The following is a 25,991-nucleotide window of genomic DNA, read 5'->3' on the forward strand; positions in this document are numbered from 1 at the left end:
TAATTGGCATCACATCCACTCGGGGATTGGATAGAACCTGGATTACCATGGAATTCTTTTTTTTTTTTTTTTAAGAGAGACTTCTATGAATCTTAGCCGGTTCTAAACCCTTTGATAATTATTTCTATCATCAATTACACAGCTGAAGGTTGAAAGGAAAGGCGGTATTTTCATAGGAATAAGACGACTTGACCCTATAGTTCCCAAAGAGAGCAGGGTGGTGTTAACAGCTACCAGTTCGCCCTCCCTGTTGTACTGCTCAGACTTACAGACCAGTGCTCAGACCCGCAAGGTGCCGCTCTGGTTCTAGATACGCTCCAGGTGATCTCTACGACTCCAGGTTCCCTGGACACACTGTGTCCTTTCACATCCTCATACCTTGCTGCTTATGATTCTTCAACGTAAAAAAAAATCTCTTGCCTTTCCCACTTCTAAGAACATGTGTCTTTAGGAGACAGCAAAGACCACACCGAGAATCTAAGGCACATGGCTCGTCCTTTCTGGTCCTCAGATTTGTTACATGCAAAATGGGAGCAAAACCTAGCATGTGGGACCAAAATCGAGCTTCAAGACAACATGTGTGAATGGCAACACAGAGTGCGGCAGAAGTAATCATGGCATGTTTAGGGCTCTCGAACCAGCCCTGCTCTTCCCCTTGAGATTAACAGCAGCACAATGTTGCATTTTTTAAAGAGAGAGAGAAATGATAGGTAGGTAGGTAGACAGACACCAAAAAGAATACTTGGCAATGTGAAATTTGCTCATGGTTTCATGGGGAGACAGAGGATATGGTTACTTTGCCTAGCATCATTCACCTTCAACAGAGGTCACTTTTCAGCTCTATCTAGGAGCCTAATTATATTCTGAGTGGAAAAAGAAGAGGATATAACATTTATAAAGAAATTGGATCAAATAAATAGTAATTACTTTTAAAGGTCTGTCTCTGTATTTAGTTACAGTTCTCCAGAGAGGCAGAACCAGTAAGAGATGTGTGTGTGTGTGTGTGTGTGTGTGTGTGTGTGTGTGTACGAAATTTATCATAAGGTACTGGCCCATGAGTTTATGGAAAGTAAGAAGTCCCCTGATGTGCATTCACAAGCCCAACAGAGCCAGTGACAGAGCTCAAAGGCCTGAGAGACAAAGAACCTGGTGTAGGTTCCGGCTGGGGGTCTAAAGGCCTGAACACCAGAAGAATGAGGACAAGAAGATTAATGTCCCAGCTTCAACAGTGAAGTGAACTCAGCCTTCTTCTACCATTTTGTTCCATTCAGTCCCTCAGAGATTGCATGATGCCCACGCACACTGGGGAAGGTCATCTGCTCTACTCAGTCCGCCAATTTAAATGTTAATCGCTTCCAGAAACACTCTCACAGACACACCTAATGATAATGTTTAACCAGCTATCTGGGCATCCCTTGGCCTAGTCAAGTTGACATATAAAATTTAGCCATCACAGTCCCAAAGCCTTAGGCCAGGCAGGCATTTGTGAAGCGTGAGGGACTTACGTAAGCACATGTACTCGACTTCTGGAGAGGAGGTCCACCCACTTCTCACTCAGGAGACACGGCTTATGTAAAGGACTTCCTCCTCCCCCCTCACATTAGGAATCATTGACTTAATGAGTATTTATTAAGCATCTACTCTGTATCAGGTAATGGCAGGCAAAGACGACAAGATGGGACAGGAGTCCCTGCTCTCATCTAGGTGACAACTTAATGTAGGAAAATATATTCACACTGATTATTATAACCATGAAAGCAGTACATAGGAAGCTAAGAAGAGGGAAGAGGAAGAGCTGTTGTAGACTGGGGAGGGGGCATAGAACAAGCCTCTGAGAGTGACCCGATTTTTTAGAAACAAAGAACTGACTTTTTAATAGGGTGACATGGATGTTTCCTCGCGTTCCTTTTCTTTTTAGTTATAAAAGAGAAAACATGAACACTTCCCATTTGAAAGAAATCCTAGATGATAAGGCTTCACTTACTACTTCCTGTCAGCAGAGTCCAGAAATCATAAAATCCTAGTCCTAGTGAAATCGGGCCGGGCTCAGCCGTCCTCAGAGGGCAGGGAATGAATATTCAGATCTGGAAGCTACCGTGGATTAGGTTGTTGTCAAGAAGATAGAGAAGCAGAAGAATACATATTTAATGATAATCCCTTACAGATAAGCAGAAGCCTTTTTTCTAAATTATTAATACAGATAACAATTGGAGAAATAATAATGATGATAATAGGGCTATTAACCATGTGCCAGTTCCTGTTTGAGGCACGTCCTGTACATGATGTCATTTCACACTAATAACAGTCTGTTTTATTCACGTAAGTATCCAAAGGGCTTTGTCTAAAGAGCCATGAAAAACCGTGAATTGGTTCTGGTAGGTACGACTCTCAGAGAAGCTAAAGGAGAGGGAAGCAGGAGGGAAATCATCAGTAAGGGGAAGATGGCGTCATGGCCCCAGGGGAGGCCAGAGCAGGCAGGATCCAGGCAGCTGCAGGTGTCAACGTCAGGCGACGTGTCAGAGAGTGATCTTAGCCCAGGCACAAATATTAATTAATGTGTTTAAGCATTCACGCAACACAAAATGTTGTGACATCAAACATATGTTGGAGATGATGCATCAGTGAGTAATTACCGTTACTCTTTAGAGCATTGTTACCATGGACAAAGATCCTGGAGTCAGAGAGGGGGTCGAGTCTCTGGTCATCAGTGATGCCCACATGGTCCCAAGATTGGGAGGGCCAGGTATATGCCCCTTCTGGTCTAATCCGAATCTTGTGTTTTCCATGCAGGAAAAGAGAGGCCTACCAAGGACCATCCCTAGCTCGCATCTAGGGGCAAAGTCACAATCCCAATCAAGCTGCTAGCCTCCTGGACGACTGCATTTTCAAGGTGCGAAGCTACCCTATGTCCGAGATCAGACTGACACTTGGGTCGGCTGCTTCTTCAAGGGTTGAAATTGGGTTCAGTCCCCCACTGATCACAAGTCCACGAGCATGTGTGGGAAGTGCCCCCCCCCCCCAAGTGTGATAAACAGAACTGGACGAGGCAGTGTGCATGACTCAGTACAGATCATCTCCACCTGCTAAGCCTGTCCTATGAAAGAGACAAAAGCATTTTCTCTGCCGAAAAGTAGTGATTATCAGCTCGAGGTCAGGCTGCTTTTCAAGTCCTTCACAAGTGAATGTTCATGTTAAGCAACTTACAAATGCCCACGGAAAGAAAGGAAGGCTACTTAGATTTACTTTTATGAAGCATGGGGTTAATGCATTATGTACTTCCTATCGGTTTTTCAGGCTATTTTATGAAGGCAAAAGAACTACCCTCAGAGTCTTGGGATAGTTTCTCAAAAACTCCAAGCAAAACAGGGTGCCTGGGTGGCTCAGTGGGTTAAAGGTCTGACTTCAGCTCAGGTCATGATCTCAGGGTCCTGGGATCCAGTTCCATGTCGGGCTCCCTGCTCAGTAGGGCGTCTGCTTCTCCCTCTCCCTCTGCCTCTCCCTCCCATGCTCCCCCCAACCCCCTGCTCTCTCTCAAGTAAATAAAATCTTAAAAAAAAAAAAAAACCTCCAAACAAAACAGTTCAAGCATCAAGCAGCAGAGTATGAGACGGAGTACTCCAACAGTCATCTGAATAAACTGGGTTTTAATCTTGGTCTACTGTAACCTTGGGCAAGAACCATGGCCTCTCTAGGCTTTGCTGTCCTCCTCTGTAAAAAGATGAGCTCTAATGTCCCTTGCCGCTCTACTTTTCTGAAAGTTTTAAACTAAGAACCTGCATAAAGTAGACGAGGTTATACCAAGGCACAGGAGCACACACCATCTCCGTCTGGAGGACAGGAGAGCAGGTTCACAGCAAGAGGCTATCCCATCCCAGCCAAGTGCCAAAGGACCCTTGAGAAGAAATTCCAGCCTCATTCGCAGGCTGTTTTCCTAGGAATCCTCATCCCATTTAAGCACATAAAAGGGGCTTTTTCATATGTTAGTATTTGCATATCCCAAGTCTAACATTTCCCCACCAAAATAGAACACTTTTGTACCTCCATAAACTCTTTACAAAAGGTTTCTTAAAACGCTCACGTTTGCAAATTCAAAGTACAGGATACAATTTGTATCATTTTTAAAGAGAAAAAAAAGGGGGGGGGAGATGTGAGTAGTCTAAATGAATCATGTCAGAAATAGAATACATCATATTCTATATATAATATAAAATACAATATGTATAATTTTGAATTTTAAAAAGCCCCTTTATGGGCTGTTTCTCATTTGCAATCACCTTTTTTCAGTTTTAAATTAATGTAGGCAAATTGAAGTTTTTGTGTGAGTACAGTTCTCTGCACTATAGTCACCGTGACAACAGTCAGGCTGGAGACTGGTTTTGTCACTCTCAGTAACTCCCCAGGCTGTCCCTTTGCAGTTACCTCCTTCCCCAACACGTGACCCCTAGCGACCAACTGATGTGTTTTCCCTCACTACAGTACGGGGCGGGGGGGAATAATATACACATGCTATCGAACATTATGTAACTTTTTGAAACTGGCTTCTTTCACTCAAGTGCAAGTATCTATCAATATTTCATTTTTTATTGGTGAATAGTATTCCATTGTAGTGATGTACCACAGTTTTTCCATTCACCTGTTAATATTTGGGTTGTTTACAGTTTTGGTCCGTTATGAATACAGCCTCTATAAACATGTATAAAGTCTTATGTGAACGGAAGTCTTTATTTCTCTGGGGGTATCGGCTTAAAAAGGGATCAAATTGTGCGTGTAGCTTTAACTTTATAATAAACTGCCAAACTGTCTTCCAGAGTGGCTGAACTGTTCACAGGCATCTTTACATTAAAATGACCCATATTCAAAAATTAAGGATATACTGTATGGTGACTAACATAACACAATAAAAATTCTTTTAAAAAATTTAAAAAAATAGAAATAAAAATAAAAAATAATAATAATAAATAAAAATAAAATGACCCATATTTTCCTTAACTTGTGCCACCTGTCTCTTGGTTCCGCACCACTCTCCCTCAAGTACTCTACCCTATTCACCAGCAAACCACCAGATCTGTGCATCCCCCAAGCCTCCATGGGGCCCCTTTCCCATTTAGGCCTCTGTTCCCTCTGCCTAAAATGGACATCTTTCCTGGAAAGGTTAGCATTTCTAAAACACAGTTTGGGCTGAAACTCTAAGTCTTCCTTAACCTTCATTCAAGCAGAATAATGCTTTTTGCATTGTTCCCTAATCAAGCTTTCTCCACCAAATTCTGGCTATCAACAAGGCAGGAACAGAGAACTGTTTGATGTTTTAACTTCATTCATTCATTCACACATTTGGCAAGTATTTATTGAGTATCTACCAAGTTCCAGGCATTGCCTACATTCTGAGCCGAGAGCCCACCCAGCGTCTGGCACAAGACAAGCAGTTAGATGGATCCTGGGTTCATGGCCTAAATGACATGGTCAAGGTGGCACATGCTTTGAAAATTAAAAACTGGATCTATCCTTTGCTCATTCAGTTATCTCTCATTAAACCACACCTCACCCAGTGGACAGTGCATTATTTTAAAACTCTCTTTGGAGGAAAGGAGCTCTTTTATTAATCTTTACGTCACATGAGCTGACCCATAGGTGTTCAGAAAATATTTGTTGGAATGCATGAACTTGGTTGATGGAAACTGTATTTTACAGTGGTCTGTTTGCCATCTGATACAAAATCAAGCTGTTTTTAAAAATATTTTATTGGACACTAAAGTTTTTTTTTTTATATTGGAAGATTTAGTCCAACAAAAATTATGTCTCCTCATCAGAGTCAAGGTTTTCTTAAACATAAAACCTATTCTCTTGTTTCATATTTCATGCAGTAAGCATATTCCCTCTATGGCGGCTCATTTTCTTTGGCACCTGAGATTAGCTTAAATAATTGAGTAGAGTCTGCAGCAGCTGTGATGTCTGTGAGAGTGTCTAGATAATAAAGCTTTGCAGTAATTCAGTCATTTTGTTCAAATAGCTGCTTGTTTTAATAAATACCTATTAAACCTGTTGTTTGACTAATGTATCATTTATTCATCAAGCACTCACTGAGTATCAGCACTACTAGGTGCTGGGACCGTAGAGACCGATAACAGGATGTCCTGAACGTGCTGAATAAGAAAAGGACACTGTGTGATCTAGCCCAGGGAGGATGGGACAAACGGTTACTCAGTGAATGCCTACTGCCAAATTTGAAAACCACCACCTACTTCTGTATACTCGTCTGTATTCTTTTGTTTCAGGTTCAACAACTTCAAATCCTTTAAGGTTTCTTAAAGACTCCCAATGGAGTATGTTGGGTTTAGCCAACATTCCCACATTTTTCAGGGACTCTCTGAATCTAAGTATGAGTAATATTCTAAAATGAAGTTAAACATAAGCAAGAATGTTTTGAAGCAGTATAGTCTTAAATTGTTTATATTACAAAGTGGCTTAACTAGATACCTGGACTATTAGACATCCTCTCTGTCCCCTTCACTAGCGGCACCTGAACAGTGTCTGTAGTAAGTAGGCCGATATGCACCACCGCCACCATCTCTTTCTACATGGAGCTCACCGTCTAAGTGGAAAATAGGAAAATGTGATGACACTACAGGAGCACAAAAAAAGAGGCATTGGCTTTATTTGGAGGAAGGGAGTCAGGAATGACTTTATAGAGGATAAGACACTTAAATGAATCTTGAAGGAGTATTAGGTGTCAGACAGACAAGGGACTAGAAGCATTTAAAGAAGAAAAACAAAGAGTTAAAAATGGCCTGGGTATTTTGAGGAAACTCAAAATTTTTGAGTATTTAATGAAGCCTAGAGGAGCTAAGAGAATCCATCACTGGTAGACTATATGGGATCTTTCTCTATCGTTTCCACTGACGCATTTGAAGTACCTTGACAGGTGCCTGAATAGCCGTGGGTGCTCAGTAAGAAGCAAGAGGTGTTGGCAAGCACGAGGCAAATAACAAAGAGGCAGGACTGACACTAGAGGTCAGGAAGGGGGTGAATTTCCAGGAGAGGGTCTGGTGGTCATGGTTGCAGGAGTCATTATATCTTGGAGACCACGATTCAGACACACATTAAGAGTATTCATGTTCCCATCTTCCCTACAAACAACTTCATAGTCCCTACCTAGGCCCTTGCCTGATACATATAAGAACTCTATCAATACTTGTTGAATGCAAAAATAAAGCTTTTCCTCTTCAAATGTGATTGGTTCTTTTGTCCCATTCAATCTGAGAGTAGAGACAAAGGTGAGGGGGAAAAAGCCATAAACTGTCTAACATGTTTTTTTCCACAATTTTTTCTTTCTCCAGAAGGAAGAAAAAAGAAATAATAAAATAGGAATAAGCCCATACATATAAGGTCAATTAATTTTTGGCAAAGTCTCTCAAAATATACAATGGGGAAAGAATAGTCTCTTTAATAAATGGTGCTGGGAAAACTAAGTATACATCTGCAAAAGAATGAAACTGGACTCCTAGCTTATACCATACACAAAAATCAATTCAAATGGATTAAAGACTTAAATATAAGACCTGAAGAAAATAGGAGAAAAACTCCTTGACATTGGCAAAGACTTCTGGAAATCATTTTTTTGGATTTGACACCAAAAGCAAAGGTAACAAAAGCAAAAATAAACAAATGGGACTACATCAAACAAAAAAGCTTCTGCAAACAACAGGAAATCATCAACAAAATGAAAAAAGCAGACTATGGAAGAAAATATTTACAAATAGCATATCCAATTGGGGTTAATATCCAAAATATACAAGGGACTCATACAACTCAATAGCAAAAACACCCAAGTAACCCAATTAAAAAATAGGCAAAGGAACTGAATAGACATTTTTCCAAAGAAGACATACAAATAGCTCACAGGTACATGAAAAAATTCTCAACATCTCTAATCATCAGGGAAATAGAAGTCAAAGCCACAATGAGATATTACCGGACACCTACTAGCATGTCTATTATCAAAGACAATAAACAGTAAATGCTGATATGGAGAAAAGGGAACACTTGTACCTTATCGGTGGGAACGTAAACTGGTAGAGCCTATATGGAAAATGTATGGAAGTTCCTCAAGAAATTAAAAATAGAACTATCATAAAATCCATTGATCCCACTGCTAGGTATATATTCGAAGAAAATGAGATTTCTATCTCTAAGAGATATCTACACTCTCATGTTCATTGCAGCATTATTCACAATAGCCAAGGTATGGAAGCAACTTAAGTATACATTGATGAATGAATGGATAAAGAAAATATTAGATAGATAGATATTGAAATATTTTTAAATTATATATATATGAACTGTATATATATATATATATATGAACTGTATATATATATATATATATATATATATATATATATATATATATATATATGAACTGTAGGAAGATGGCAGAGTAAGAGGACCCTAAGCTCACCTCCTCCCATGGATACAACAATCAGTGTAATAACTCAGAAGATGACCAAAAGACTGGCAGAACAGTGTCCATCACTAAAAGTAGAGAAGAGGCCACATCGAAGAGGGTAGGAAGGGCAGAAACAAAGTGGGGAGCAAAATAGACCACAGCCATCCATGGGTGGGAGGGAGTCGTAGGCATGGAAAAGGGCAAGAAACAGATGATCACACTGGGGTGTCCACACGGGGAAGATGATTCCTCACAACATTTGACATTGAAAGCAAGAGGAGCTGAATTTTGTGAATTCTTAGAACCAGAGGGACATAAAGTCTGGAATTTTAAAAATTGGCAGGCTGGGTTCTGCGAAATCTTGAAGGGCATTAGGATGCTTAGTCCCTACCGTTAAAGAGACAGTATGACAAACAGCCTATGGAGATACAGTATAGAAGCAGCAGTTTGAAAACTGCCCAGAGCATACAGGAGGAAGAGTTATTTACTCAATTCAGAATGTATCTCAGAGAAAGAATCCTCTAGGAACAAAGGAGCTGGCAGGTGCCATCTCCCTCTTACTCCCTAGAATAAACACACAGCCACCTGTGAGAATCAGCAAGGCACTGGCATTCACTACCTAACTTGCTTACATGAAGCCCTGACCCTGAATTTCAGCAGCTCTGCCTTTCCCAGTCAGACTTGTGTCAGTCCCAGTGCATCAGGTCCACTCCCCCAGAAGACCAATACAAACCTTGCCAACACTGCATCTCCTGACCCATGTGTTTTGGAGCAGTCTTGGTCACAGTGGTGGCTGTGGCGGCAGTGGCAGTGGGCTTTATGGAAGCCCAAGGTGCACCTTGTTAAGATTGCACCCCTGCCCATGTGGCCCCAGTCACGGAGGTGGCAGCAGCTATCATTTTTCAAGCAGACCTGTGTGCACCTTATTAAAACTGCATGCCTCACCCTGGAGCTACACTGCCCACAACAGGCAAGTCCACCCTGCAGATGAGTGGACTGAAGGAAAAAGCAGCTGGGACAAAACAGCAGGGCACATGCATCATGCATAGAAGATACCCCTGAAGTGCTAGGTTCTGGTGAAGAGAGGACACTACAGAGCAAGGCACAACAGGTCCTCTTCTTCATAAAGCCATTACTTTCAAGAGCAGAAGTAGCCAACTTTCCTAACACATGAAATAGACACAGAGTGACAAAATGAGGAGACAGAGGAATACACCCCAAATGAAAGAACAGGACAAAACCAAAATCACAGTGAGAGACCTAAGCAAAACAGATATAACTAACATGCTGGATAGAGAATTTCAAGTAATGATCATAAAGCTACTCACTGGATTTGAGAGAAGAGTGGACATCAGTGAGACCCTTAACAAACAGATTTAACAAAGAGCCAATCAGAGATGAGGAACACAATAAATGAAATTAAAAATACACTAGATGGAATAAATAGCAAGCTAGAGGAAGCAGAGGAGCAAATTAGTGACTAGAAGAGAGAGTAATGGAAAGTAATCAGGCTGAGCAGGTGAGAGGGGAAAATATTGCAAAATGAGAATAGACTTGGGGAACTTAGCAACTCCATCAAGAGTAGTAACATTCACATAAAAGGATCCCAGAAGAAGAATAGAGATAAAAGGGGGCAGAAAATGTATTTGAAGAACTAATAGCTGGAAACTTCCCTACTTTGGGGAAGGAAACAGATATCCAGATCCACAAGTCACAGAGATTCCCCAACAAAATCAACCCAAAGAGGTCCACACCAAGACACACAGTAATGAAAATGGCAAAAAATAGTGATAGAGAATTTTAAAAGCAGTGAGAGAAAAGAAGACAATTGCACACAAGGAAAGCCCCATAAGGCTATCTGTGGATTTGTCAGCAGAAACTTTGCAGGCCAGAAGAGAGTGGCATGATATATTTGTACTGCTGAAAGTAAAAACTGCAAGCATGAACACTCTATCCAGTAAGACTGTCATTCAAAATAGGAGAGAGAGTTTCTCAGACAAACAAAAGCTAAAGGAGATCGTGACCACTAAATCAGCCCTATTAGAAATGTTAAAGGGAACTCTTTGAGTGGAAGGAAAAGACCATAAGTGAGAGCATGGGAAATAAGAAACAAAAAACAGTAAAGATAAGTATCTCTGTAAAAATCAGTCAAAGGATTCACTCACACACACACACACACACACACACACACACACACGATGTAAAATAATACCATATATCTAAAATATGGGGGAGAGAGAAGTAAAGAATGGGTTCAAACTTAAGCAATTATCAATATAGACTTCTGTATGCAGAAGATGTTATATGAAAACCTAATGGTAACCATAAATCAAAAACCATTAATAGCAATGCAAAGGATAAAGAGAAAGGAATCCAAGTATATCACTAAAGAAAGCCAGCAGACCATGAAAGAGGGCAAGAAAGGATCAAAGAAAAACTACAAAAACAATGACAAAATAGGTAACAAAATGGCAATAAATACATATCTATCAATAATTACTTTGAATATAAATGGACTAAATGCTCCAATTACAAGATATAGGTTGGCAGAATGAATATGGAAACAAGACACATCTATACGCTGCCTACAAGAGACTCATTTCAGACCTAAAATGATATGCAGATTGAAAGTAAAGGGATGGAGAAACATGTATCATGCAAATGGATGTCAAAAGAAAGCCAGGGTAGCAATACTTATATCAGACAAAACAGACTTTGAAACCAAGACTATTAACAAGAGACAAAGAAGAACACTATATAATAATGAAGGGGAGAGGGGCGCCTGGGTGGCACAGCAGTTAAGCGCCTGCCTTCGGCTCAGGGCGTGATCCCGGCGTTATGGGATCAAGCCCCACATCAGGCTCCTCCACTATGAGCCTGCTTCTTCCTCTCCCACTCCCCCTGCTTGTGTTCCCTCTCTCGCTGGCTATCTCTGTTAAATAAATAAATAAAATCTTTAAAAAAAAAATAATGAAGGGGAGAATCCAACAAGAAGATATAAAAATTATAATATTTATGCCCCCAACATGGGAGCACCCAAATACATAAATACATAAAGAAACAAACTGATAGTAATACAATAGGAGAGGACTTCAACATGCCACTTACATCAATGGATGATCACCGAAACAGAAAATCAAAAGGAAAGAGTGGCCTTGAATGACACACTGGACTAGATGCATTTAAGAGATATATTCAGAACATTCCATTCTAAAACAGCAGAATACACATTCTTTTCAAGTGCACATGGAACATTCTCCAGAATAGATTACATATTGGGACAAAAAACAAGTCTCAACAACTTCAAAAAGATCATACCGTGCATTTTTTCTGACTACAGAGTCATGAAACTAGGAATCAACCACAAGAAAAAAATCTGGAAAGAGCAGAAATACATGTAGGTTAAATAACATGCTACTAAATAATGAATGTCTCAACCAAGAATCAAAGAAGAAATAAAAAATTACATGGATAGAAATGGAAATGAAAACACAATGTTCCAAAATCTCTAGGATGCAGCAAAACTGATCTAAGGCCTACCTGAAGAAGCAAGAAAAATCTCAAATAAACAACCTAAACTTGCATCTAAAGGAGCAAACAAACCCAAAACCAGTAGAAGGAAGGAAATAATAAAGGTTAAAGCAGAAATAAAAGATATAGAAACTAAAAAACTAATAGAACAGATCAATGAAACCAGGAACTTGTTCTTTGAAAAGATCCACGAAATTGGTAAACCTCTAGCCAGACTCATCTCTCTCTCTCACACACACACACACACACACACACACACACACAGAAAAGAAAAGAAAAGAAAAAAAAAAAGAGAGAGAGAAGACTCAAAAAATCAAAAGTGAAAAAGGAGAAATAACTGAGATCACAGAAATATGAGTGATTGTAAGAGAATATTATGAAAAATTATTGCCAACAAATTGGACAACCTAGAAGAAATAGATAAAATCCTAGGAACATATAACCTACCAAAACAGAAGAAGAAATAGAAAATGTGAACAGACTCATCACCAGCAATGGAATTGATCAGTAATCAAAAAACTCCCAACAAACAAGAGTTGAGGACCAGATAACTGCACAGGCAAAGTCTACCAAATATTTACAGATGAGTCAATACCTATTCTTCTAAAACTATTCCAAAAAACACAAAAGGAAGGAAAACTTCCAAGTTTGCTCTATGAGGCCAGCATTCCCCAGATAAAGATGCCACAAAAAGAAAAAAAAAAAAAAGAGAGAGAGAGAGAGAACTATATACCAATATATGAACATTAGAAGCAAAACTCCTTTAAAAAAATATTAACAAACCAAATCCAACAATGGATTAAAAAAGTCATTCACCATGGCCACACGGAATTTACTCCCTGGAGGTAAGGGTGTCTCAATATTGGCAAATTAATCAACGTGATACATCTCGTCAATGAGAGAAGGGATAAAACTATATGATTACTATTTCAATAGATGCAGGAAAAGCATTTGACAAAGTACAACATCCATTCATGATTTAAAAAAAAAACCTGCACAGCAGGTCTAGAGAGAACATATCTCAACATGGTAAAGGTCTCATATGAAAAACCCCCAGCCAACATAACACTCAGAAGGGGAAAACTGAGAGCTTCTGCCAAGGTTGGGAACAAGACAAGGATATCCACTCTCACCACTTTTATTCATGATAGTACTAGAAGTCCTAGCCACAGCAATCAGAAAACAAAAAGAAATAAAAGGCATCCAAACTGGTAAGCAAGAAGTAAATCTTTCACTATTTGCAGATGACATGATACTGTATATAGAAAAACCTAAAGGCTGCACCAAAAACCTGCTAGAACTGATAAACAAATTCAGTAAAGTCAAAGGACACAAAATCAATTTGCAGAAATATGTTGTTTTTCTATACACTCATAATGAAATGGCAGAAAGAGAAATTAAGAAAACAATCCCATTTACAATTGCACCAAAAGTAATAAAATACCTAGGAATAAACTTAACCAGAGTGGTGAAAGATCTATGCTCTGAAAACTATAAAACATTGATGGAAAGAAATAGGAGACAACACAAAGACATGAAAAGACATTCCATGCTCATAGATTGGAAGAAGAAATATTGTTAAAATGTCTACACTACCCAAAGCAATCTACAGATTCAATGCAACCCCTATCAAAATACTAGCAGCATTTTTCACAGAACTAGAACAAACAATCCTAACATTTGTATGGAACCACAAAAGACCCCAAATAGTCAAAGCAATCTTGAAAAAGAAGACGAAACTGGAGCGATCACAATCCCAGATATCAGGATATATTACAAAGCCGTAGTAATCAAAACAGTACGGTGGGGCACCTGGGTAACACAGTCAGTTATGTGGCTGAATCTTGATTTTGGCTTAGGTCATGATCTCAGGGTCCTGAGATTGAGCCCTGCATGGGGCTCCACACTCGGCAGGGGGTCTGCTTCAGAATTCTCTCTCTCCCTCTGCCCTTCCTCCCATTCACTACCTAAATAAATAATAAATAAATAAACAAATCTTAAAAAAACAACAACAGTATGGTACTGTCACAAAAATATATCTATAGATCAATAGAACAGAATAGAAAACCCAGAAATGAACCCACAATAATATGGTCAATTAGTCTTCAATAAAGCAGGAAAGAATATCCAATAGGAAAAAGGCAGTCTCTTCAACAAATGGTGCTGGGAAAACTGGACTGCTACATGCAAAACAATGAAACTGGGCCACTTTTTCACACCACACAAAAAAGTAAACTCAAAATGGATTAAAAACCTCAATATGAAACCTGAAACCATTAAAACCTTGGAAGAGAGCACAGGCAGGAATTTCTCTGTCATTGGTCATAGCAACATCTTTCTAGATATGTCTTCTGCGGCAAGGGAAACAAAAGCAAAAATAAACTATCAAGACTACATTAAAGTAAAAAGATTTTTGCCCAGCAAAGGAAACAACCAATGAAAGTAACCAACAACCTATGGAATGGAAGAAGATATTTGCAAACGACATACCTGATAAAGAGTCAGTATCCAAAATATATAAAGACCTTAAACAACTCAACACCAACAACAAACAAAAAACACACCAAAAAATCTAACTAAAAAATTGGCAGAAGACCTGAACAACATTTCTCCAATGAAGACATCCAGATGGTCAACAGACACATGAAAAGATGTTCATTATCACTTACCATCAGACAAATGCAAATCAAAACCACAATGAGATATTAGCTCACACCTGTCAGAATGGCTAAAATCAAAAACACAAGAAACAACAAGTGTTGGTGAGGACGCAGAGATAAAGGAGCCCTCTTGTAATGCTGGTGGGAATGCAAACTGGTGCAGTCACTCTAGAAAACAGTATGGAGTTTCCTCAAGAAATTAAAAATAAATCCCTACAATGCAGGAATTGCACTACTGGGTATTTTCACAAATACAAAAACAGTAATTCAAAAGGATACATGCACCCCTATGTTTATCGCAGCATTATTTACAATAGACAAACTATGGAAGCAGTCCAACTGTCCACTGAAAGATGAATGGATAAATTGGATGTGGGGGGGGTGTGTGTGTGTGTGTGTGTGTGTGTGTGTGTGATGTAGCCATAAAAAAGAACAAAATCTTGCTATTTGAAATAACGTGGATAAAGCTAGAGGGTATAATGCTAAATGAAATAGCCAGGCAGAGAAAGACAAATACCATATGATTTCACTTATATGTGGAATTTAAGAAACAAAACAACCAAAGGGAAAAAAGAGAGAGAGAGAGAGAGAGACACCAAAAAAAAAAAAAAAAAAAAAAAAAAAGACTCTTAACTATAGAGAACAAGCAGATGGTCATGAGGGGAGGTGGGTGGGGGAAAGGGTGAAATAGGTGAAGGGGATTAAGAGTACACTGATCTTGATGAGCACTGAGTAATATTCAGAAGTCTTAAATCTCTATATTGTACACCTGAAACTAATATAACACTGTATGTTAACTACACTAGAATTAAAATTTTAAAAACTAAAAATATAAATATATACTATATGCTATATGTACATTATACTGCATTAATGTCACATATATTAATATATTATATATAAATATAGAGAGAAAGTTTATATGTAATGGAATATTATTCAGTCTTAAGCAAAAGGAAATCATGCCATATGCAGCAACACAGATGAGCCTGGAGGGCATTATGCAAAGTGCAATAAGCCAGACCAGGAAGGGAGGGGAATGGGAGTGGTTGGTAAAAAGCTACAACTTTCAGTTATAAGGTGCACAAGGTCTGAGGACCTGATGTACAACAAGGTGAGTATAGTTGATACTAATAATATAGTATATAATTGAAATTTGCTAAGAGAACAGAACTTAAGTGTACGCACACAGACACACACAGACACACCGGGGGCAGGGGAGGTGGAAAGTATGCGAGGTCATGGATATGTTAATTAACTCAATGGAGAGAATTCTTTCACAATGTATACATGTATCAAATCATCATGCTGTACACTTTGAATATATTACAATCTTATTTGTCAATTATACTACAGTAAATCTGGTGGGAAAAAAAACAAGTAGAAACAAATCTTGCTGTCCTGGGATATGCCAACTCTAGGGCTGCATCACATGATTGAATGTTTTAGAGGACAGAATGTTCTGCATTCATCTTTGGTGATGTTAGCTCCAGAATTTCAACCTAGGCGTGGCTTAGGAGGGTCAGAGATGCACTGGAGCCAGCTTGTACTGGGAATTCTCCTAGCCAGTTGTTAAATGTAGCCATCCCTGAAATCAACCATAATGGGAGTATTCATAAGACAAAGATCAGCAAACACCACAGAGCAGCTTTGCTTTTGCTTTCTGAGAGCCAGTTCATACCACCTGAAATATTGATTAGAAACTACATTTTCATAAAAAGCATACTATTTTCCTTTTCAGTATATTCTTTCCTGGACAATGTGTAAAGAGAAGTGAGGAAGAATATGAAAAATCCCAAAGCCACCCCTTGAGTTCATTACTTGGTTGACCAGTTGAACCACTGGAACTCAACTGCAGATTGGGCACCAATCTTCACACAAAAGGAGATGCAAAGGATTTGTAGTAGACTCCTCAAATCTTTAAGTACGTATGGTTAAGTTGTAATACACAGGGTATATTACTGAGAAAAATGTTCGAGGATCAATTGATCCATGTCTATAAAACTATAAAAATGTTGCTATATCAACCAAAATTTGTTTTCCACTATGAATGTAGTTATGTTCTGCATTATGAATTGTGAGCCTGCACTGTGTTCAGCCCTGAAGAATCTGAAAAGCAGTTGTTATGTGTCTTCCCAACTCCCACAGCTCCTCTCTTAATCAGATTAGCCTTTCTAGCAATTATAAAAAGCTCTTCAGTTGTAGCAAGAGCTTGTGAAACTCTTCAGTGCTCCCAGATCTGCCTTCCATCTCAAGCAACACCCAGCCCTCCTGGATACTCTCATGCGCCACAACCCCTTTCATGCTTGGCCACACTTTCTCTGTACTTTATGGTCATTTTATTCCATATTTTTTTGGCTCATCCCCAGGTAAAAGAAAGAAAAGAGAAGCCAGCTGCAGAGCATGGCTTACTTTGAGGAATCCTTGCAGGAGAAACTGCCTTGGACTTTAAGAAAGCAAAGGACCCATATAAAGGTTTGTTATGTGACCTTATATTTGGCTGTGTGTTGAGATTAAAGTCGTAGACTTGCCAATTTGAAGTCAATCAGTGCTGGGTTTAGACCTGCATAGGCTCTGCCAGATCTCACCTCTGAGATCTTGACCAGGGCATTCAACCTTTCTCGTCCTCAGTGCCCTTATCTGGAAAATGGAGGTAAAATAAACGAAGCACAGGCTAGTTGGTGTTGCCTAAACCAAACAGTGCATGTACAGTGCCTGGCATAAAAGAAGACCTTAATAAATGCTTTTTAATTTATTTTTTAATACTATAAGACCTTAGCTCAAGGGAAATTTGTGTCATCTATGGTACACCTGTAGATCATACTGAAGAATGCCATAGTCATTTAGAAAGCTAGTATCACAATGTCTGGGTGACAATCAAGGCCAACAATAGAGTTACATGAACACTAATAACAAACATTTATATCAAATTAACAGCACTACCCAGTATTCTTAGCACTTTGTCATTACTAACTCATTTAATCAACAAAGTAACCCTGTGAAGTAGGAACTACCTTCATCATTTCCAATTTACAGATCAAAGGCACTGAGACAAAGAGTTTAACTTACCCAAGGTCACTCAGCCAGAAAGCAGCAGAGCCAAGATTTAAACTCAAGAGTTTGATCGTAGCATCTATGGCCTAAACCACTAAACTATCTTGCCCTTTCCATAAAGAAAGCTTTTTTGTTTTTTGTTTTTTGGTATTGTCTCACTGACTTTACAATAACCCTGGGAAATAAGCCACTTCAGAAATTCTCTGGCATTCTTCCCTTTGGACTCCAGCTTGATTTGCTCTTTCTGAATCTTAGCCTCAGCCCTGCCCAGGGCTCACAGCATTCAATTTTGCTGCCTTGAAGTTGGAGACTGCACTTCCTAGCTAATCCACTTTCTAGAACTCTATATATAACACATGGCCATCCCAGGAACAATAGCCTCTGCTGGTCTCTGTGTGGGTGACAGCCTGGGGTTTTAATCAAGGTTCTTTTTTGGTTGCAAGTAAAAAAACAAAACAAACAAACAAACAAACAAACAAACAAAAACCAAAAACCAAAACCAAATAAACTGCATAAATGAGCTTGAGCAGGAAAAATAAGGAAGGCAGAATTTATCAAAAGGAGACTGGGATATTCCATGGAAGCCAAATGAAGGAAATATACTCAGAAGAGATGAAAATCTGGAAACAGAAACCTATCAAAAAACTCAAGTCCCAAACTGCCTTAGGCGCTCCCTCTATAATACTTTAGGAGTTCAGAATGAGTTGCCCCAAGACGGCATGCAGATCATTTTGAGCTGGAAATAATCAACTCCAAAAGACTAAGGAAGAAACTTTGACCTTCCTGCTAAACTACCTGAAAGAATTTAGATAGAGGACCTACTCCAGGAAGGGAGCAATCACTATGGATAACTACAGTATAATACGAAGTAGGAGTGGTGGACAGAGGGAAATGTAGTGAAGTCTGGTTTTTTTTTTTTTTTTAAGATTTTATTTATTTATTCGACAGAGATAGAGACAGCCAGTGAGAGAGGGAACACAAGCAGGGGGAGTGGGAGAGGAAGAAGCAGGCTCATAGTGGAGGAGCCTGATGTGGGGCTCGATCGCAGATTGCAGATCGCAGATCGCCGGGATCACGCCCTGAGCTGAAGGCAGACGCTTAACCGCCTTGCCACCCAGGCACCCCGTGAAGTCTGTTTGTTAAAATTCCTCTCTGTGCCTCTTGTCTCTGAATGGCCCAGCAAACATTTGTTTACCAAACATTTACTCTTTTTCATCCTCCTGTGAAGTGCTGTCTTTCCCTTTGAAGTTCAAGGCCCTTACTCCCTTCTTAGCTCAGAATGACCTCATTTTGCTTGCCTTTGGAATTTCATGTTTGTGTGGATTCCCCATATATATGAAACTAAATTTGATTTTCTCATGTTAATCTATCTCATGTCGATTTGATTCTTAGACCAGCCAGAAGAACCTGAAAGGGTAGGGATACATTTTCTTCCCCAACAACATCATGCCTCACCCCATGTTTTTGTCTTTTCTTTCTTCTTTCTTTCTTTCTTTCTTTCTTTCTTTCTTTCTTTCTTTCTTTCTTTCTTTCTTTCTCTTCTTCTTTCTTTCTTTCTTTCCTTCGTCAAACTAGTTTCCTCTCATTTTCTGGGTGTGGTAAAAGATGGCCATTCCATGCCTTTGAAGTTTACATGCCTCTCATATGTGACCAAAAGAATATGGCTAACATCTTTGAATCCCAATGTTAAATCCTGAATTGGCAGAATATGATTGACCCTTTGGGGGTCACATGCCCACTCTTGGTTCTATAAGCCATATGGAAGGTCAGTGTTAGGAGAATAGGGTCTCATAGCAAAATTGCGGTGGCCAAGGCCCTCACCTTTTGGAACATGGCAGTTGTCAGAAAAAGAGTTGTGGCTTATTGGCTGAGCAGAGAGTCCAAGAAAAAAATCTAGTATATATGTATAAGGGTCTGCCTGACTCATACCTTCCTGCATTAAGGACTTTGACATTTCTCAGCTTCATCCTTCTCTTCATCATTAAGGTTCAAGTGACTATGTTATTCACTGAGAATCTTGCAAATATCTTTTTATCATAGTAATGAAGAATCTTCACCAACATAAAATTCTCTATGAGAACACAGCTCGATATGATTACAGCTCAGTATGAGCAGTGTAACCTAACATACACTGTAATAGATGGAAGGCATTTGTAAAACCGTGAACTACATTTTTCAAGATGTTAAGAGGAAAGTGTAAAATGTTCTATTTTAAAATTCAAATTTTTTCAAATGTGCATGTACTTATCACATGAAATCTTTGTCACTCTTACAAAGGAAAAAAACTGTTCAGATCCCACCTTCAAATGAGAACACTTTTTGCTCAGCAAACATTCTCTGCTTGCAGAAATATTGCTGAAAGCAGGAGATGGTTGTTTCTGCGACTGCTCAGAGCTGGTGACTCTTTGCCAGGTGACTTTAAAAGTCATCAGTTATAATCAAAAAGTACATATTTAAACATAATTGAGCTTTTTCTTAAAACGATATCAGGACTTTAAAAAAAAAAAAAACCTTGAAGAACGGAGGGCCTGAAGAATAACATAAAACTGAATGGAAGACTGGGGTTTCTGCTCTGGTCATGTCTCTGGTAGGTGGTTGGTGGGCTTCTCCTATCCAGTATTAGTAATACCAGCACTTCTCTTCCTTGCTTGAAGACCTCAAGCAAGTTGTCCAAACTCTCTGAGCCTCACCTTCCGCATTTTAATTTTTTTTAATTTAACTTAATTTTTTTTAAGAGAGAGAGAGTGTGTGTGAGGGGGGAGGGGCAGAGGAAAGGGAGAGAGCATCTTAAGCAGGCTCCACACCCAGTATGGAGCCAACATGGGGCTCAATCTCACAACCCTGAGATCATGACCTGGGCCAAAATCAAGAATCAGATGCCTGACTGATCCACCCAGACACCCCTCATGTTCCCCATTTTAAAATAATGATAACTATGCCTACCTCTAAGGATTGTCATGAACATTGCATATAATAATGTGTGATTCTTAGTAGAGTCTCTGCACAATAACATATACTAAATAAATATGTGTTCTTTTCTCTATTTATCTAGCCATTTCTCATTCTACCACTGGGCCCATACTATTTCATGCTGGTCCATTTCGTAAGATGAGTTAATACTTCAGTAACCTGAGATTTAGATGACATTTTTACTAATCAGCTCTGTATCCAGACATCTACTGTGTGCCAGGTAACATGGGAGAAAAGAAGGAACAAGTAAATTCTCCATATCTCATTTGACCTACATGTATTTCTGGCAAGAAATTGCTACTATCATTTGTCTGTGACCAAACACAAAATAGTACATTATAAAAAGAAAGAGATCTTAGGTGATACGAGAGATCGTGTGGTCAAACTGTCCATTCTTCTCAACCCAACCTCTACCTCTGCCAACTCAAAGGCCCCAGTTACATCCCATAACCCCATGTCTATGTGGGTCCCAGAATAAAATTCACCGATGTGTGTTCTGGATGTGTTAACTTGAATTTCTTTGACTATTAGTGAATCTTCTCAGTTTTTCTTAGGTTCATTTGTTATTTTTATGTTCCTTTTATAATTACTGGTTCATGTCTCTTATCTACTATGTTGTTGGTTGGTTATCCTCCTTGAATTAATTTCTAAGAGATCTTCATATATGTTATTTCTCTGCCAAATAGGTTTGAATGGTTTTCCCAGTTTATCATGTGATTTGTTTTGCTTTTTACCAAATAGTATTTTTTAAACTTTAGATATTCAAAAATAAGAAAACAACTTTTGATATTCAAAATCAGGTGTTTGGTTTCAAAATTTATGTTTTTCTAAAATGTTATATTCATTTCATCTCTAGAAAGATGCTATAAAAGCTATCACAGATTACTGTAGGGCAGCTTAGGACAGAATTTATTGAAAGAATTACAAATAAACAAATTTGAGTTAATGTGCAAGATTCAACCCAAATGAAGTCCAGAAGCAGCAAATCTGCCCCAAAGTATAAATTTCGACTTCATGGCAAAACAGGATTCAGTATTCAGAATTCTGTATCTGAGACCATTAGACACTCTGCTCTTTCCAGTATGCCATCGTGGCCTTTCAAACGAAGAACAGGACCCACATGTGGAGAGACAGGGACCCTTTCACAAGGACTGGCATGAATTGCAAAGGTGTGGTTAGAGCAGGAGTGGGTGCCGAAGAAAGAGATGGATGGCCCTGAGGTGCTAGCCCAGGACACTTTGAATTTCCCCCTCTAGAGGCTGGGCCAGCTTTGATTTCACATGCCTCTTGCTGAACAGTGTGCCCAAGGTAATTCTGCAGGAATGCAGTCAGTGAAAATCCATGTAGCCACACCAGAAGCCACCAACCATCAGGAGGAAGGGACCTCTCATGTCCTGAGGTGCCTGTTATGCGACAGGTGTCTTACATGCCTTACCTCTCATCTAATTCTCAACAAGGCTTTGTGATGGGACCCCTGGGTGGCGCGGTCGGTGGAGGATTCGACTCTTAATTTCAGCTCAGGTCATGATCTTGGAGTCGTGAGATCAAGCCCTGTGTCAGGGTTTGCACTGGGCATGGAGCCTTCTTGGACTTCTCGCTCTCTCTCTCCTTCTGCCCCTCCCTCTATCCCCTCCCCCTCCCCCTTCATAAGAATGCTTTGGGATAGGAGTCATTATCCTATTTCACAAATGAGGAAACTGAGGCTCAGAGAGATTAATGGCTGTCTCCAGTGTTAAACAGCTAGTAACTGGTGGGGGACACAATTGGAACTCAGGTCTCTGACTCTCAAATAGGAGCTTTTATATACTGTCTCATAGAACTTCTTGTAGCCAATGGCTCCAATAAAAGCCAAATTCTTCTTAGTCAAAACATACCTCCCAGGGGCTAGCGATGACTATTATCTCTCCACTTTCAAATTCACAGCTTTCTTTCACTTGCAGCCAGGACATCCATCTCTCAGATTGCTGTGGGAAGTCCCAGAGCTGGCTAAAATAGGCTCAGCCCTTTGAGCTGAGCTAAAAATAAGAGTCAAGCTTCTGGAGGGATTTGATCTCCCACTGTAGCTGTTATTTCATTAGTGGAAAACACTGCATTGCCCTTTCCCTGACCTCCTTTGCAAGAAGGAAATGCCTCTCTACACCAAGACTCCCAAATCTAAAAGAGCTAATGAGGTCATATGGTCCAAACCCCTGCATCAAGGTGATATGGTACATCTTCTTCAAGAAAGATAATTCTGTCCTTTGATATTATATGCAATTCACTTTCAGACACTTGGACCTAATCCAAGAAACAAGAGGAAAATGTCATCAAGGGGCTTGAGCTGGTAGGTGGCATGTTTTAGATACACCAATTCGAGATAGCATAGATAGTGAAATTGAGTGTTCAAGTTTGGAAAAGTAAGGAGACCTTCGTAGTGATTCAAAAGATAATGAGGATCTAAAGTGGAGCCTGCCAGCAGTAGCAGGAATAGAGAGGAGGGACAAATTCAAAGAAATAAATGTGATTTAATTATATGAATAGAAATAACTAAGCCAATGGTATGATAAAAAAATAATAGTTAACATTTTTTGAATGCCTATTATGTCCCAAATCATAATTGAGTATCAAGCATGATAACATTTTATGCCTTCAACCAAATGTAGGTAGGTTATGTCATCTTCCTTCTATTAAATAAGAAGAAACAGAAGGGCATGGGGATTAACTGGCTCCCAAGGTCTCATGGCTAGCATAAACAAAACCAGGACTTGACCCCAGATCTGTCTGATTTCAGTGTCATTACTATTGTGTGGGACAGACAATCGATGGTGAAGAGAAAAGAAGGAGAGCAGAAGAATGTAGAACAGAAAAGGAAAAAGTGGGTTTCAAAGTAAAGTATTGAGTTCAGGTGGGTGATTTAGGGTTGTCAGAGAGGTCACTGGGTATTTGGAGTTGGCCAATAAGGATTGAGAAAACCACAGTGAATGGTGTCGGGAAACATGTTTCAGGAGAGTGTGCAGAGTCAGGCGAGTGGAATATTGGGATGGGGTCCTAGAGAAAAACAGGGCTCTAGGGGTGGGATAGGAAGGAGGCAATACTTTTTAGAGTGGGGAGACATCCAGAGCATGACGACAATAGCCAATATTCATTGCACACACACTCTGTATAAGCACTCTTCTAAGTGTGGTAATTGAGTAATATAATTCTCACAACTTAGGAAATAGGTGCTATTATTATTATCCTTTTAAAATAAGGAAATTGGAACATAAACTAGTTATGTAACATAGCCACAGTCCCATAGCTAGAGAGCAGTAGAGCTAGGATTTATACCCAGTCTAGCACCAGAGCCCGTGTTCCTTTTTTTTCTAAAATCTTTTTATTGAACTATAACCTGTATTTTAAAAGTTTGCAAATCATAAACATGAAATACAGTGAATTTTCATAAATTGACACATATATGTAACCATCATTAGGTAAAAGAAAAAAAAAAGAACACTGCCAACAGTTCAGAAGCTCCTTTCGCACCCACTCTGAATCACTACTCACTCCTTCCCCTCAAATATAACAATTATATGACCCCTAATACTATATATCAGTTTTTGACAGCCTTTGAAATTTATATAAATTGAATTATACTATTTATATCTTCTGTATATAGCCATTTGTATTCAGTGTTCTTTTGTAAGATTTATCCATTTATTGCTTTGGCTATGATGCTTACATTCCATCACTATGCAATTCAATTTTATGAACATATCAAAATGTATTCATCTAACCTACTGATGATGGACATTTGCATTGCTCCCATTTTGGATCTAACACAGACTGTCCAGCTACAAACATATTTTTCTCTATCTTTTGGTCCAGATGTGCACACACTTCTGTTGTGTATATAACAAGGGGTAGAACTGCTAGATCATACAAGATACATATATACATATATTCAACTTCACCAGATAATGCCAAATTTTTAATGTCACTGTTATACACATATTTGCAAATAATAAATCTAATAAATTACATCTATCCATAATATGTAGAAAAGTCTTATAACTCAAAAATAATTAGACAAACATTACAACTTTTTCTAAAGTGTACATTATATGAACATATTACTTTACTAAAGATGTTACACAGGGGCGCCTGGGTGGCTCAGTTGGTTCAGCAAATGTCTTTGGCTCAGGTCATGATCTCAGGGTCCTGGGATCCTTCAGGGCTCCCTGCTCAGCAGGGAGTCTGCTTCTCCCTCTCCCTTTGCCCTTCCCCCTGTTTGTGTGCATGCTCTCTCTCTCTCAAAATATATATATTTTTAAAGATCTTATACAAATGGGCAGTGAGCAAATGGAAAGATGCCAGAGCTCATTAGTGAACAGGAAATGAAAATTAAAATGCAACAAAAATACTTCTGCATATCCGTTAGAATGACTATGCGCAAGGCCAACAACGCCAAGCCTGGCCAAGGAAGAGAAGAAACTGAAACTCTCATTGATTACTGCGAATGTGAAATGGGACAGCCTCTTTGGAAAACAATTTTGCAGTTTCTTAAAAAGTTAAATTTTAAATGCACTTAATTGTGTGCTTTTAAAGGGTAAAGTTTAGGTATGTGAATTTCAGCTCCACGAAGCTGTTAAAAAGTTACCAAATGTTCCAGCCATTCTACTCCACCTATTCTCAGGCATCTACCCAACAGAGGTAAAGCCCATGTCCTCCCAAAGACTTGTACACGAATGCTCTTGGCAATATTATCCATAACAGCCTCAAAATGAAAACAACCTGAATGTTCACCAACTGCTGAATGAATAAACAAAATGCAGTAGAATCAGACAGAGGAATATTATTCTGCGATAAACAGCAGCAAGCTACTGATGTGCTCTACAGCGGCCGTACCTCCGAGGTGTTATGCTAAGTGGAGGAAGCTCAATATACACAAAAAAACCTATCTACTGCATACTTCCATTGATATGAAATGCCCATAAAACGCAAACCTGTAGAGACAGAAAGCAGATGCACATATGACTTGGATTTGGAATGAAGATTGCCTACAAGGGACCAGAGAACTTTTGGGGGGGAGTAGATTATGCAACTGGATTGCAGCCATGGTTGTACTATTCAATAAATTTACAAATATTGAATTATACACTGACAGTGGGTAAGCTTCATGAATTGTAAAATTCAATTATAGCTCAAAGAAACAAAACACAATAAAACAGAAAGTTATCTTTTCCACCAAGAATTCTGGACCCTCAAACCCAAAATTGGGGTTGGTCTCCACAAGCATGTCACAAGCAGTGTTTCCACCCATCAGAATTTTAAGGCTTTTTTTTTTTTTAAGATTTTATTTGAGAGAGAGAGAATAG

General features: G+C 39.2%; 2 long non-coding RNA genes across 2 annotated transcripts in view; one reads left to right on the forward strand and one right to left on the reverse strand.

Annotated features, from left to right (window-relative positions):
• The window catches only part of LOC130542944 (uncharacterized), a 61,895-nt gene extending 57,002 nt beyond the window's left edge, over nucleotides 1–4,893 (forward strand). The window contains exon 3 of the long non-coding RNA XR_008957872.1: nucleotides 2,791–4,893. This is a non-coding gene — a long non-coding RNA (uncharacterized LOC130542944). The remainder of the gene's footprint in view (nucleotides 1–2,790) is intronic.
• Nucleotides 1–25,991, reverse strand: part of LOC130542943 (uncharacterized) — an 89,141-nt gene that overhangs the window by 35,405 nt on the left and 27,745 nt on the right. The window lies entirely within an intron of this gene.

Source organism: Ursus arctos, unplaced genomic scaffold (assembly GCF_023065955.2).
Source record: "Ursus arctos isolate Adak ecotype North America unplaced genomic scaffold, UrsArc2.0 scaffold_6, whole genome shotgun sequence".
In the NCBI taxonomy this organism is placed as follows: Eukaryota; Metazoa; Chordata; class Mammalia; order Carnivora; family Ursidae; genus Ursus; species Ursus arctos.